Source organism: Cavia porcellus, unplaced genomic scaffold (assembly GCF_034190915.1).
Source record: "Cavia porcellus strain 051 isolate PalLab524CR breed Dunkin Hartley unplaced genomic scaffold, mCavPor4.1 scaffold_13, whole genome shotgun sequence".
Classification (NCBI taxonomy): domain Eukaryota; kingdom Metazoa; phylum Chordata; class Mammalia; order Rodentia; family Caviidae; genus Cavia; species Cavia porcellus.
Genome location: NW_026947496.1, coordinates 10,546,799 through 10,563,359, shown reverse-complemented (window position 1 = coordinate 10,563,359; position 16,561 = coordinate 10,546,799). Strand labels below are relative to the sequence as shown.

Here is a 16,561-nt window from a genome sequence, read left to right as displayed (position 1 = left end):
TCAGAGTGCTCAAACCAAAGATCAGAATTCCGGGGAATTTGAAGGCGTGGAGAGGGAGGGGGCACAAGAGCTCCCCGGGACGAGCCAACAGCTCACACTCAGCATGATGCAAACCTGGGGTTATGCCTGTTGGTCACTACCCCACGGCCTGGCCTGAGGGAAAGTGGTGACCTTTAGGTCATGTGAGGCATTTCCCCTTGTGACATCCTCACAGCACTCAAAAAAATGTAAGATTTTCTGGGTAGGAATATTTAACTTGTTGTCCTATCTTTCAGTTAAAAGCACGAGGCCCAGAGTTATTAAAGCACTTCCGCCAGATCGTATGGTCCACGAAGACAGAAGTTGCTCTCAGGCCCCCACGGTTGTTCCCTGAAAAGGCTCGTGCTCTGGAGTAGGATCTGGACCACAGGACCTATCCAGAGAGCTCTCTTCAGCCGACTCGGGACACGACCCAGGAAAATTTGGCTAACTTGATTGCAGGTGTTTTGTGGGCTGGACTTTGAGAAACCTTGTGCTAGAATCTCCTGCTCCAATACTGAATATTTACCTCTTCCTCGGGGTGAGCAGTGTTGGTACACATCCTGCCCCGGGAGTGTTTACTCCGCCAACTCATCAGCGTGGAACAGGACGCTTCATTTTTTTCTTCCTTATAAATCATAATTCTGTTTTATTTACCTTACCTTCTTGCCTTATTTTAAAAGTTTTATTTATTTTACATTGACCAGTAGTCTGTGTATTTATGCGATGTTCCGCTCAATTCATGGCCTGTGTCATGTCTGGTGAGTTCTCACAATATTTCAGGTTTTCATTGTCACTGTCACTGCGGTGGTGACCTGTGGCCGGGGGTTTTGCTGCTGCTGCTGTGGGGCTGAGGACTTTGTCCCTACAGAAAGGAGAAATGTGTGCGTTCTCACCTCTCCACTGACCAGCGCTTCCTGCCCCCTCCCTTTCCTGGGCCTCCTTATTTCCTGAGAATACGGTATTTAACTGAGGTCAGCTACTAACCTTGCAGTGGCCCTTAAGTGTCTAAGTGGAAAGAAAAGCCCCCATCTCTCCATATCCTAAATCAAATATAGACCTGATGAAGCTTTGAGGAAGGCCTCTCAGAAGCTCACACAGGCTGGAAGCTAGGCCACTTGTGCTAATCAGGTAGCCAAACTGTGAACAGAAGGAAAGTTGCTTGAAAAAAATAAGCAATGATATTCCTGTGAACCTACGGATGACAGGAATGTGACACAGCCTTTGTTACTGCCGTGGAGGGAGGGGCAGTGGTCTGGATTGAAGACCAAAGGAGTGGAGGTCTGAGCCAGAGCCAGACCCCAGCTGTCTTCAGTTCTACAAAGGCCGAGGGTCCCGGCAGCTCCGGAGGGAGAGTCTGAGGATGGTAGAGGTTGGATCAAAAGACTTCAGGAAAGACGCGGTCTCTGTAATCTGTCTGCATAGACTGAAGCACGTGCTGATGTAGAAGCTGTGGAAAGTTATGCAGGAGGCTGAGCTGGGATCCTTGATGGAGGAAGCCATGCAGATTTTCAGGGCAGCTGAAAAGACTTTATGTCTGCAGTCATCACCACTGTGGACACGCCCAATGTCCTTGAAAAGAAGATTGTTCTAGACCTTCCCTAGCTTGATAGAAGTCATTGCTTGGTTTCTAGGCCTCAAAGGACTAGCTGACTCTTTTGTTAGGGGCTGCTGTAGCTGGTGATTTCAATTGAAACTGCTTTTCTACCCTGAAAATCCTAGGGCCTTTAAGACTTTTCCTGAATCTGCTCTGCCTGTGCTCAGACCTACAACTGGAAAAATCAAGGCCGGATGACAGCAGGCTTGTCTATCATGAGTCACTGAATATTTTGTGCCCACTAGGGAGATCTGCTAAAGATCTCGTAAAGAGAGATTCCTTTCAAACGTTACTTCTCAGAGGCAATGAGCTTGGTCATCCAAGAGCTCTGATGAATGTGTACAAGATTAGTGTTTCCATGTCTACTAATGCAACATTCATTTTCAAACTTTGGACCAAGGAGGATTTTGACTTTGCAGTGTTTTTCTTTCCTTTGGGTTCCGCCATGCTGTACAAGCTGACCTTGAAATCACTGTCTAGCTCAGACTGACCTCAGGCTCACAGTGATCCTCCTGCCTCTGCCTGCCAGCGCTAGGATCACAGGTGTGCACTACCATGCCTGGCTGTAGTATTGCTTAAAAATCACCTTTCCTAAGATCTCTGACAGACTGCAGGGAAGTACACCTTGTGGAGAGGATTCACCATCATAGACCTCATTAAGAACAGTCATGATTCAGGGGTGGAAGTCAAGATACCAATATGAACAGGGATTTGGAGGAATTGGATTCCAGTCTTTGTGGATTGCTTCAAGGAGTTCAGGACCTCAGGGCAGGAAGGAACTGTAGACGTGGTGCAAATAGCAAGAGAACTAGAATTAGGGACAGCCCGAAGATTGCTGAATTCTAAAACCTCAGGATGAAGCTTTAATGCGTGAGGGGTTGCTTCTAGTAGAGGAGCCAGGGACATATTCTCTGGAGCCGGAATTCACTTGTGGTGAGGATGCTGTGGACGTTGGTGAAGATACAGCAAAGGAGTTAGAGAAGTGGATATAGCAGCAGCAGAAGGAGCACTGACACCAGCTTTGCAAGAAGTCTACCGTGGGCCAAGTGCTGTCAGACGCATTTGCACCCACGGGGAAAGCTTTTGTGAGTGCTCGAGGCCACTAGGGCAGCAAACTTCACCGTGACCTTAAGAAATCGCTGCAACCACCCTCCACTCCGGCGCCCACCACGACGCAGACCAAGGAGCAGATCTCAAGAGCTAAGAAAATTAGGACCTCCACTGAAGACCGGGATTCAGCGAATGCTCAGGTGATTTTTAGCGATTTCCTGTATTCCTTCCAAGTGGTTTCTAATCAGTGCCTGCCTGTGATACACACTAGCGACATTCTCTGTGAAGGGTCGGTATGTACACATGCCACATCTCACTTACTTTCACGTCCCCCCCTTCCCTTGGCCCCCTTCTCATCTGCAAAATTCTATCTCCCAGCTCCTATTATCTGTCCTTTGATTTGCTCTTTCATTTATCTCCATTTGGATGTGATATGAAGGGAAACCGTGTAATATTTAAAGGCGTGTGACTTTTTAAAAGCAATAGCACTTAAAAATTAGGGTTTGTACACTTTAGACATAACGTTGTACACTTACTAAACTATGGTGTAGTACAAATACAACTTTTGTCTGCACTGGGAAACCACGAAATGTGTATACTCGCTTTCCTGTGGCATTTGGTTCATTGCGGTAATCTGGAATTGAATCCACAGTAGCTCCGGGTTATCTCTGTGGCACATTATGAAGAGACTAAATCACGTGAATTTACATAGATGTCACTTCATACTGTTTGTAGGGAGGTCATTTAAATTCTACTTTCTTTAAAATTTTAAAGATGAACCCATAATTACTCACCATGCTCAGCGTGCTGTGTAGCAGATCCCTGGAGCTGAACTAAAAACTTATTCCCTTTGACCAACGTCACTTATGTCTCCCCTTTCTGCATCTGTAAGTTAGACTCTTCTAGATCCCATGTACACGTGACATCATGCATTATTTGTCTTTCTGTGGCTGGCTTATTTCACCCAGTACAATGTCCTCCAGGTTTATCCATATTGTCCACGGTGATGTATTTTCTGTTTGCTTTGACAAGAGGAGACCCATTTGTTTCATCCTAAAGACTCCCGGAAAGCCTCGACTATGGAGTTAAGGAGCAGAGCCCAGCTCCCCTTCACACCATCCGAGTCACAATCTGTTCTTCACAAGGACGGTGCTTCCCACCCTGGCTCTGGAGCTGTAACTGAAACAGTGTTCTGAGAGTATGGCAAGCATTGGTTCCATGCTGAGTTCCTGTAGCTTGGCTGAGGCTGGATCTGTATGTGCTTTGAAGAGTCTGGATTGCTGCTGATTTCCCTGCTAGGTGTGACAGGGTGTGACACGGGTCAGTGAGGGACTGGGCGCTTCTGCTGATCACTGGTCGCAGATCCAGGCTGCAGGTGCCGAGAGCAGACTCAATGGACTGTGGACCTACATGTGCAAAACCACATAAGGACTCCATTTAGGACCATTCCTCAGGCATTAATTGAGGGTCAGGGCATTAATTGAGGGACAAGGCCTTTCCTATGCTGAGATCCACCACAGAGTGCAAAGCTATGAGTGTTGTTCTCAGTTTCTAACAATGAGCAAAGTTTACCCTGTTAGGTTTCAGACTTGCTAGGGACCTGGGACCCTTTTTCCATCAAATTCTCCCTTTTGAAGTAAGGAGACAGAGATAGGATAGACATTCCTATTCCAGAAGCAGAGAGTTTGTCTAGCACCACAGGTTCATAGATGGAGAGGAATTTTGCCCAAGGGTGAGTCATATCCTGAGTCTTGCCTGTATCTAATTTAAAGACTATTTGGATGCGATTTTGGACTAAGAGCTGATGTTGGAAAAGTTGAGGCAGCTGGGGATGTTGGGACGGGATGACTGTGTTTTGCCTGAGATAAGGGCATGCATCTTAGAGGGTCAAACAGTTAATTACATTTTGATGTGCTAACCCCTAATACCGAGTATGACCTTATTTGGAAATAGGATAGCTGTAAATGGAATTAGGGAAGATGAAGTCATCCTGAGTAGGATGGGCCCTAATCCAAGGTGACTGATGTCCTTGGACAAGGAGGAAGTTTGGACATTGACTTGCACACAGGGAGGACAGTATGCAAAGATGAAGGCGGCGATAAGACCAAAGTATCTCCGGGCTGGGGAACGCCAAAGATGGCCAGCAAACCGCACGGGCTAGGAGGGCACCGTGAAGGAGAGTCTCCCTTCCCTGCCCTCCTGACACCTCGAGCTCAGATTTTCAGCCTTCAGAGTGTGGGAAAATAGATTTCTGTTGTGTAAGCCCCCACATGTGTGAGATTTTGTCATGGCGGCTCTGAGAGACTAACATGGATTTAGTTAGGAATTAAAGCTTCCTGGATGCAAAACTTCTGAGCTACCTTTATCTCTATCCCTAATCATTTAATGACTCTATTTTGAGAAAATTATGATTCAGAAAAAGATAGCATGGAGTTAGAGTTTAATACCGGAATGTCCACGAGGGTTAGTGTCTGCAGGGCCTTTCTTTGCAGCCATAGCATGGAGGGGTGCAGCTCAGAACCCACCCCCACTGCGAGCCTGGGGGATAGTACGGTGCATGTGCTGTGGCCTGTAATAGAGTCAGTTGAAAAACAAAAATGGCCCTTGAATGTGATGAATTTCTTAGTGATCTCTCCAGAAGTCCACTTAGTGATGTTCTCTTGTTAATGATGCCATTTTGTCTCATCCTCTGTCTGGGGCAAGCCAGGAGTCAGGAAGGGAAGACTTCATTTCCCTGGTTCCCAGGGGCCAGGTAAGTTTTCATTGCCACCATCTGCCTTTTGAAGACAGCAGATGAGTGGAGAGCTGAAGATTCTTCATGTCAGAGATGTGAAGTTTGTGCCATACACTGCCACCTGATAGGATTTCATCCAGTAACTGTTTCTTTCTTTGATCAAAAGGCATATTTCTAAGGTAAGGTGTGTGGAATAACAATATGCCCAGACCAGTTATAGAGCCACTCCAAATCTTTGCAAATATTAAGGAAAGTGTGTTGGGTTGTATTAAAGCAACTATGTGGTTGGTATCGGGATCTTCGACAAGGGAAATGTGGGCATGGAGCCCCGTCAGACTCCTCTGTACAAGCCGCTGACCCTCACTAGGCAGGAATGCACCCTGGTTGTCCAGGGCCTGGAAACCCTTGCACCATTGCTCAGGATGCCACCATCAGCATCAGCTCGCCTTTGTCTCAGTGAAGACACAGAGTCAGACAGAGTAAGTATCAGATACGGGAGTTTACAAACCCAAAGCTCTCAGAGACGGAAGGTGCTAAACCTCTGTTTCCAGGCAGGAAGTGTACAGCTGGGGCTGTGTTCAGTTCTCCATCCTGACCACTTTCCAGACAGAATTCCTAGCTCCTAGTCGTCAGGATGCACGGGCACGGCCTACTGAGAGCTTTCCACATGAGTGAATGAAGTTATTTGCTTTCTGAGGCTTAGCACTGCCTCAGATGCTCATGTGCTGCATCCCTGGCCTTGGCGGACTGATTTGTCTGCCCAGAGTGTGGTTAATGTTTTATCCCGGTGGAAAATGGTTAAGGCTTCCCTCGCCAATAAAGGCAGCAGGGTGGGGTGTTGGCAGAGGAGGGAGAGCAGTCAGCAGCAGTGGAGAAGGTGGTTTCTTGTGGGGGAGAGGACTTAGATGTGTGTGACTTAGATCTGTGCATTCAGATGTAAAGTGCTCTTAGGATCTGTGAGGTTTGTAATTCTTCAGGACAGGTTTCATCCCCACAACCTCCTGGTTCAGCCAGGAGACAGAAATCCTTCAAGATGTCTTCAACAGAAAGCATTTAATACAGGGAACTGGTTACATGGGAAGAGATGAGAAGCTACGCAAGCGATGATTACTGCAGCAGGAGGCTGCCAGCTTTAGGATCAGAGACACTGATATGACCCAGAGCCCAGGAGCTGGGCACTGGGTGGAAATGAGAACCAGACTATTGGTTAGAAGCTAGGCACCCCCACCATGCCACCACAGGAGAAGGAGCCACTTTCCAGGGTGCCGCCTGATGAAAGTGGCCAATTCCCACTGATGTGTACTCGGAAGCCACTCAGCAAGGGAACCCAAGAAGAGGAATCAAGAAAAAGGGCTCAGAGAGGCCTGAGAGCAGAAGGCAAGTGGCCAGCATGGCCGTGATGGAGGAGCACATTGGCAGACACCTTGAGGAAGTGTCTCTGAATGTGCATGCTGGCGCTGGGAGTCAGACACATGCATTTGCTGGCCAACATCACACCAGGGCAGAGCCAGCACTTCAGCCTGGGTTATCTGGCTCAGTTCTCTAATACCCAGGTAAAGAATGGGCTCTGGCCTTTGGAGGAAGAGGTTTTCTGGGGATGCTTGGGTAGAGAGGAGAAGAGTCGACAGACTGGACAGGTGATGGTTTATGAGGTGGCTGATTAGTCCAACGTGAGCTTTAGAGACTCTAGCCTACCTGAGGCCAGCTCAGTGCCCAGATTACAGGGAAAGAAGAGCCTGTCCCTTTCAGTGCCTTTTCAGTGATTTGGTGACTATATGAGTCTTATGGTCTGGATCAAAATTAAAAAGGCAACTCTCAGTGGAAGGAGGCCTTGTTGACAGGCCAGAGTGAGAGAATAGGGTTGGAGGAGCTGTCTGTTTAGCAAGTATTTCACCCAATTTAGATTCCCAGTGGCAGAATTTTAGGAGCAGCTGCATGAAAAGTGAGAAAAGTGATTTTAGCCATGGTTTGGGTGGTTGGTAGGATTAGAGAGTGGGGCAGTGTTTTGGTTTGAGTCTGGATGTCCCCCCAAAGCCTCATGCAGTTATAGAAACAGGCTGCTAGGATCTGTGACTGATTCATGGTCCAGTGCTGCGATTATGGGTGTGGGTTCCACACCCCAGTGGATGTGGCCTATAGACAATATAAGGGACTCTCTATGCTCTTCCCATTTTGCTCTTGTTGCTTGTGCTGTTTTCTGCTTCCATGAGCTGTTGCCCTCTGCCATGTGCCACTCTGCCTTGGAGCCAGCTGAATATGGACTGAAACCTCCACAAACTGTGAGCTAAATAAACCTTTCCTTCATTCACTTTGGGTGTTGGGTATTTTGTCCCAGCAGTGATGGAAAAGTAACCAAGACAGGCAACTTCCAAGCCAAATTGAGATTTCAAAGCAGAAGCAGTAGCCTGCAGATATGTCCCTGCGCCCACACTATTTGCCAGGCAGCCAGCAACATCCTGGGAAAGCGGAAGCGAGGTCGTCCCCCAAATCCAGCAAGGCCGTCCATTGTGACTCACAGGGCTCTGTGGAGTTTGGAATGGAGTTTTGTGTCACAGCAGTGTTTTCGAGTTAGTTGCCTAACCTAGGTGATGGGTGTACAGAATACAGGGGAGAGTTTGGACTCGGGCAGCAGAGCCATACGTATTGCAACATGATCAGTTTATGCACAGCACTGCTGATTGGTCACAAGTTTGCCAAAAATGTTTCCAGACGTCACTAACAGGTTAATCCAGGCACTCATTGGGTGAGACATAATTTCCAAAAGGCTATGAGTGCTCCATGTTTTCTCTAGACTCCATCATGTCATCACCAGGTGATGGAAGCTACATTTCCGAGCCTTCAGATTTCCCCTCTCCTTTTGTTAGTGGCTTCTGGAAAGATGCATTTTGTTCTTCCAATGGCATCTAAGCTATCATGCCTCATGCTCAAACCCCCTCCAAAGGTGCTTTGCAAACTCTTCCAAGCTAATTGAGATTTCAAAGCAGAAGCGGTAGGCCTGCAGATATGTCACTGCTAACATGGCTGCTAACATGGATGATAAGAAACCTTGCTTTAAGGATGCCAAACTGAATGCAAAACCATTTTCTTAAAATAAATGATCATGATCAAAAGAAAAGGGAAAATTAAAAATGGTACTTTGACTTCATATTTCTTGCTATCACAACCTGTATTCTGTATTTCCTGATGCCCAGGGCTTTGAGCATCGAGGTTCTTTATCTGACCCTGGATAAGGGCCACCCATTTTGGCTCTGAATGGCCCAGCCTGGCATTTGATGATCTCATTCCACTGGCAAGTTTGATCCAAAGAGAGCACTTCATTAATTACACTCAGCACAAGTACCTGGGAATCTGCCTCTGTGCTTGGAGAATAACCTCACTTCATAAATAATCCAATTTATTTAGCACAGTGTACTCATGACCTTCAAGAAAATGCCAGACACTGATGGGACCAATTGCTGTCCTGGAAGGCAGGGTGGGTGCGACAGGGAAGGAAGGCAGCACTTGTTTTGTTTATGGGAAGGCAACCACGCAGCTCTGCTGGCGCCTGCACCTCACTGTGTAGGAAACCGGGATTCTGCAGCTTTGCCCCAGCAGAAGGAGCTCTATTGAGTCCTGAGTTGTGATAGTTCCAGAGAAAACCCAGGTTTTATCTCTGTAGCCATAGGAATAACCAAGGGGGTCACCCTTGGTGCTGTAGCCCCACTATTGGGTCTCTGTGCTCATTCATTCAATGACTGTTTAACTTTGCCTCCTCCAGCCAATATCAGTGTCAGGTGCCAGAGACACATGACAAGAAGGCCCTTTAATAAGTGCATGATTACAGAATCAATGGCAGGACCGGGGAGCTCACAGCATTTTTTGAGAAAATAGAAGATGAATATTTGCTGGAGGTGGTACTTGGATGTTATGCTCCTTCTTTAGGATTCCACTGCTGCTGTATTTGTGCACAGGAAGTCCTGACTGTGGCTTTTGTTGGGAGGGGGGACATTATCCTAGAGTTTCCTTCTCTTTCTCAAGCTTTTTTCTGTCTGTGTCTTGTCAATTTTGTCAGTCTTTCTACACCAGGAGTCTACGAACTGAACATTTTCTCAAAGTCAGTGCACAGAATGAGAGACTAAGCCAGGGGCACCTCCTGGGGTTCTGAGGGGCCAGGAGAGGGCAGTGTCCGAAGAAGATCCGAGCCTAGGTGGACACCAGAATCCCGGCCAAGTAGGGTAGAAACAGAGCATGGGAATGGTGTGAACCAGAGGATGACTGGTGGGGAGACTCCCCGGAAACCCAGGAGGCCGGCAGAGGGGAGAAGAGCACAAACGGTGGAGAAATGCCCACCCCAGGAAGACTTTCTGGACACTGTGGCAGCCTCCTGTCGACCTCAACCACCCTCCCACATGCTGCAAGAGTGACGCTCAGCAAGGGCTTCACTTATGACCTGCAAGTGAAGTCAGGGAAGGATATGTTATGTTAGGAGCCATTGGTTTGAGGAGCCCAGAGCCGAGGTTTTCCCTGTGCAGAAGTCCAGAACCTGAGCACATTGCTAGGACTCCGGCCAGCTGGTGAAACTTTCTTGCTCTGGGATTTCTGCTGGCTAGAGGCTGTGGAAGAAGGACCGTGAGGAGCCTCTCAAGCCACACAATGCCAGAGGCATGCCTGGGGCCAGCCTAGACACCGTCTCTGCAGACCACCTCGTGGGACCGGGGAACTCCAGCCAGAGCTCCCACCTTTCCTCCCAGAACCTTGGACTACAGTGGATTAACTGTGCTAGCTTGAAGAGAGATTTAGAACGCCTCACCCAAACAGAAGATCTCAGCAGGCTCTAGTCAGTGTGGCGAGTATGCCTCTAACATAGAGGTGTACAGTAGGTAAATACGCCAGTAGTAAAGCTCCCTCCAACTAACTGTAAGACCTTGCTGAGTCTGACAAGAGTGTGAATGACTTCTTCCTGCACACAGAAAACATGAGGAATGTGCCAATAAGGACTCCCCCAAATTGGAGAAAATCAAAAGGGCTTATGAGATACACAGGCACACAAAAGGGACACAGTAGGGCCTCTGCTGACACAAATAATACAGACAAGGAGATTTGGTGACCTGGAATAACCTGAAGATAAAGAAATAGCAGAAACTACAAGTTGACCTACATCATTACTACCAGGCTTGACTGCCCAGGAAGAATACTGGACTCACCCAACAGGTCCTGCAGTGGGGAGTCAGATGATTGGCCCATTTATTCATTGTGGGACCCAGCATTGGACAAACATCAACCTTACATTAGGACCTCAAGATACACATTACCAATAGTTGACTCTAGTGGGACTGAAGGACCAAATACTGACTCAAAGAGGGAAAACAGCAAAATGAAAAAGCAAAATGCAATCTCAAACATCTAGTCCACCAGGAGCAAGTACAGGACACACTGAAATAGAGGAGTTCAAAAGTAACACATCAGAAATCTCTGAGAAGATAGTGAGTGAAATAAAAAAACAACTTCATGAGGCTATAGAGGAAATCAAATTAGAAGTACTCTCCCATGTAAAGAAATAGCAACCTTAGTAAAGGAGTTGCTGAGCACAGCTAAAGAAGAAATAGAGAAAAAAGTACAGGAGCAGGGGAAACTGATTGAAACCTTGAATGAATGATATAGAAAACAAACAGAATTCATGAAACAAACTCAAAGAGACATCCAAGAAACAAAAAATTCTATTCAAAGCTGGCAAAACCGTTTAAATGAGGCTGGCTGAGGATAGGATTTCGGACCTTGAGGACAGGATCACAATTAGTGATCATGAAAGGGTAGAACTTTTAAAAATAACAAAGCAGCATGAAATAACAATCCAGCAGCTTCAAGATGATGCCAAGAGAAAAAATATAGGATTAATAGGCATTAGTGAAGATGCAGTAGTCAATGCAAATGACATAATCAAAATATTCACAGAAGTAATAGAAGAAAATTTTCCAAACATGGAGAAAAATCTGATATGCAGATAGGTGAGGCATATAGAATGCCAAGCAGTCACAAGCAACATAAATCTACACACAGACATATAATAATTAAGGTCTCAGACATACAGCATAAAAACAGAATATTAAAAGCTGTTAGAGAAAAGACACAGCTCACCTACCAAGGAAAGCCCCTTAGAATAATGACAGGCTTTTCAGCACAAACCTTCAAGTCAAGAGGAACTTGGAGTGAGGTATTTCAAGCCCTGAAAGAAAACAACTTTCAACCCAGACAAACTTTCATTCATATTTAATGGAGAAACAAAATACCTCCATGACAAAGAAGAACTGAAGAAATTCACATCCAGCAAGTCAATCCTAGAAAGAGTATTGAAAGAAATACTAGCTAGAGATAAAAGTGACCACAATCCCCAGAACAACAACAGGAAGAAACCACCAGGTAGGACAAACAATTAAACAATGAGGAAAAACAGAAAGCAAAGAACTGGAACATAACATGGCAAAGTGGAGCCAGTACATATCAGTTATATCCATAAATGTAAATGGCCTCAATTCACCTATCGAAAGAAATAGGTTGACAGAATGTATCAAGAAACAGAATCCCACAATATGCTGTATACAAGAAATACATCTGACCTAAAAGGAAACTCGTAGATTAAAAGTCAAAGGATGGAAAACAGTGTTCCGTGCAATAAGAACCTAGAAAAAAAGCAGGGGTAACTATTCTATTTTCAGACAGTGTGAACTTCAAACCTAAAATGGCTAAAAGACATAAAGAAGGTCACTACATACTTGTTAGTGGAAAAATTCAAGAGGATGAACTAACAATTTTAAATATATTGCACCAAATACAGGAGCACCCAACTATACAAGACAAATACTAACGGACATGAAAAACCAAATACATAAGAACACAATTACAACAGGGGACCTTAACAGCCCATTGTCACAAAGAGATAGATCAAATAGACAAAAAGTTAACAAAGAAATAATAGAACTGAATCATACTTGCAAGCAATTGGACTTAGTAGATGTTTACAGAGTGTTCCACCCAACCATGTCAGAATACACATTCTTCTCAGCTGTGCATGGGACATTCTCCAAACTAGACCATATATTATCCCATAAAACATTCTTAAGTAAATGCAAAGGTATTGAAATTATCCCATGCATACTATCTGACCATAGCGCACTGAAATTGGAAATTAATGGCAAAAATTGCAAAACCTGCATAAATACATGGCAATTAAATAACAACCTTTTGAACAACCAGTGGGCTACAGATGAAATTAAAGAAGAAATAAAGCAATACCTACAATTCAATGAAAATGCAGAAAAAACATACTGTAACTTGTGGGATGCAATGAAAGCGATCTTAAAAGGGAAACATAAATTGTCATATCAAGAAAACAGAATGAGCACAAATAAACAACCTAATGCTTCACCTCATGCTTCTAGAAAAAGAAGAGCAAGTTAAACCCAAAGCTCATAGATGAGAGGAAATTATAAAGATCAGATCACAAATCAATGCAATTAAAACTAAAAAAACCCCCAAAGAATTAATGAATCAAAAAGCTGGCTTTTTGAAAGAATAAACAAAATTGACAAACCTCTAGCTAATGTCATAAATAAAAAGAAAGAAAAAACCTAAATACATGCAATAAGGACTGAAAAGGGGGAAATTACTACAGATCCCACGGAAATTCAAAAGATCATGAATATCTACTTTGAAAATGTCTACTCACATAGAGTGGAAAAAACAGAGGAAATGCACAGATTTCTAGAAACACATGAAATACTAAAGCTAAACCAAGAAGATATAGCAATTTTAAATCACCCAGTATCAGCTATGAAATTGAAAATGTAATTAAAAACTTAGCAACAAAGAAAAGCCCAGGTCCTGATGGATTCATGGCTGAATTCTACAAGAAATTTAGAGAAGATTTGATGCCAATACTCCTTAAACTCTTCAATGAAACTGAAAAGGAAGCAATCCTCCCTAAATCATTCCTTAAGGCAAGTATTACTCTCTACCAAAACCAGAGAAAGATCCCACCAAAAAGGAGAACCATATACCAATCTCACTAATGAATATTGGTGCAAAGATTCTCAATAACATACTGTCAAATAGAATACAGCAAATCATCAAGAAGATTATACATCATGACCAAGTAGGATTCATTCTAGGAATGCAGGAATGGTTTAACATATGCAAATCAATAAATATAATACAATATAATACATCGACAGAGACCAAAACAACAACCACATGGTCATCTCAATAGATGCAGAAAAAGCTTTTGATAAAGTCCAACACAAGTTCATGATAAAAACCCTTCAGAAACTCAGAATACACGCTGTCTACCTCAATCATATAAAGGCCATCTATGACAAACCGACTGCCAACATGATACTAAATGGACAAAAACTGAAAGCTTTCACACTAAAATCAGGAACAAGACAAGGACGTCCTCTATCACCATTCCTATTCAATATAGCTCTTGAAACACCAGCCAGGGTAATCAGACAAGAGAGAGAAATAAAAGGAAAAGAAGAAGTTAAACTATCACTATTTGCAGATGACATGATACTCTATATAGGAAGACCCAAAAAAACTCCATTTAAAAGACTACTAGAGGTAATAAACAAATTCAGCAGTGTAGCTGGATACAAAGTCAATGCTTAAATATCAATAGTATTGCTGTACACAAACAAAAAACTCACTGAGAGAAATTATGGAAATATCGTCTTTCACAATATCATCTAAAAAAATCAAATACTTAGGAATTAACCTAACCAAGAGTGTAAAGTCCTATATGCTGAAAATTATGCTATGCTAAAAAAGGAGACTGAAGAGAATATTAGCAAATGGAAGGTTATTCCTTGCTCATGGCTAGGAAGAACCAACATTGTGAAAATGGCCATACTCCCAAAACTGTTACACAGATTTAACACAACCCCAATCAAAATACCATTAACATACTTCACAGATCTAGAGAAAACACTCCTAAAATTCATTTGGAAACAGAAAAAGCCTAGAATAGCAAAGGCAATTCTGGGCAAAAAGGCAAGCCAAGAGGCATCTCAATTCCTGAGTTGAAACTATACTACAAAGCCACAGTAATAAAATCAGCATGGTACTGGCAAAGAAATAGATCTGAGGATCAATGGAACAGATTAGAAGATGTAAACACAACTACAAAGACACTCAGCCACCTGATATTTGACAAAGGGGCTAAACATGTTCACTGGAAGGATAGGCTCTTTAATAAATGGTGCTGGAAAAATTTGCTCTCCACATGCCGAAGACTGAAACTAGATCCATGCCTATTACCATGCACAAAGCTAAAGTCTAAATGGATCAAAGATCTAAATATTAAAATGAAACACTAAATCTACTGGAAGACAAGGTAGATAAAAGTCTTGGAGACTTAGAGGTAGGCAGAGAATTCATGAATAAAATGCAAACTGCATAGTAAACACTTCAAAGAATCAACAACTAGGATCTCTTATTATTAAAAAGTTTCTTCCCTTCAGAAGAAATCACCAACAGAGTGAAAAGAAAACCCACAGATGGGAAAGAATTATAGCCAGCAACCCCTCAGACAAAGGACTTATATCCAGAGCATATAAAGAATTGAAAAATATCAAGCCCTCTAAATTCAAAGACCTTCTCTAAAAATGGGCATCTGAGATGAACACATTTCTCAGATGAAGATATACAAATGGTAAATAAATACATGAAGAAATGCTCACCATCACTGGTCATTTGAGAAATGCAAATTAAAAACAGCATTAAGATTTCATCTCACTCCGGAAAGAATAGCTGCCATGAACAAATCAACTGATAACAAATGTTGGCGAGGCTGCGGGGGAAAAAGGAACACTGCTCCACTGTTGGTGGGGTGTAGACTGGTGCAGCCACTATGGAAATCACTATGGAGATCTCTCAGAAGACTAGAATTGGAAGTTCCAGTCAACCCACTATTCCCCTCCTGGGTATTTTCCCAGAAAACCTGACAAGGTCATACCACAGTGATGTATGTGCACCCCTGTTCATAGCAGCACAATTTGTAAGAGCTAAATCTTGGAAACAACCAAGATGCCCATCAACAGCAGAGTGGATGAGTAAGATGTGGTATTTTTATACAATGGAATATTACTTAGCTATATTAAAGGATGATCTTCATAAGCAAATGGAGACAACTTGAGACTATCCTGATAAGTGAAATAAATAAGAATCATATTTATAAATATCACACTGTGTAGTATAAAAAGTAATAAGAAATGTAAGAGTAATATAACCCAAAATGTGTAATTGCTATTGTGAAAAAGACAGGAAAAGAAAGTGCTCTAAAGGATATAACTGCATGTATGTTTAAGTGTGTAGGATTGATAACCATATTAGCAGGTTTTTTTGGATAGTTGAACAGAGGTGGTTGTAGTCTCGATGTTTGAATGTCCACTTTATGTGATTTACTTTTGTAACTTAAACATCTATTTCTTTTCTTTCTTTCTTTCTTTTTTTTTTTTTTTTTTTTTGGTACTGGGGATCAAACTCACGACCTCACGCTTGCCAGGCAAGCGCTTACACCACTGAGCTAAATCCCCAGCCCTTGAACATCTATTTCTAAGAGGACAATATGTAATTTATCAACTAGTGATTTCTTACTGTTTATTTTTTTTTAAATTACGTATTACTTCTACCCTTTTTCTGTTTTCTTTTTCTTTTTCTTTTCCTCTTTAAATAAAAAAAAAAAGACAGAGCCAACACCTGGGTGGACTCTTTTTGGTTTATTTCTTAGAGTGTGGACCTAACAAGGACGTCCTATAAACCTTTGAGGGAATTCATTTTTCAAGGCGATTCCACGAGCTCAGGACATCAAAGAACCACCTCTCCTCGGAACATGGACTTGCCGGCTGGTGTTCCTCTCAGTTTTCTTTAGTGAGTTTCCTTCCATGGGAAAAAAAAAATAAACGCGATGCTGATGTTCAGACAGATGGAATTGTAATTTCTGGGCCATGGAAGAGGGCCACTCCCTGAGATGGGGGCGAGGGCAGGGGAAATTCCTTTCAACACCCACCCTGAGGGATTCTCATGATCCTGGTTTCCATTTTTGTCTAAATGGAGATGAAAGGACTTGGCCCAACACTGAGGAGAACTGTAATTCTAATTCTAAGGGAGGCACAGCTAGATGGAAAACC

General features: G+C 43.4%; 1 long non-coding RNA gene across 1 annotated transcript in view; it reads left to right on the top strand.

The window, feature by feature from the left end:
• The window catches only part of LOC134478482 (uncharacterized), a 56,550-nt gene extending 40,197 nt beyond the window's left edge, over positions 1-16,353 (top strand). The window contains exon 3 of the long non-coding RNA XR_010051117.1: positions 276-16,353. This is a non-coding gene — a long non-coding RNA (uncharacterized LOC134478482). The remainder of the gene's footprint in view (positions 1-275) is intronic.
• Positions 16,354-16,561: the final 208 nt, after the last annotated feature.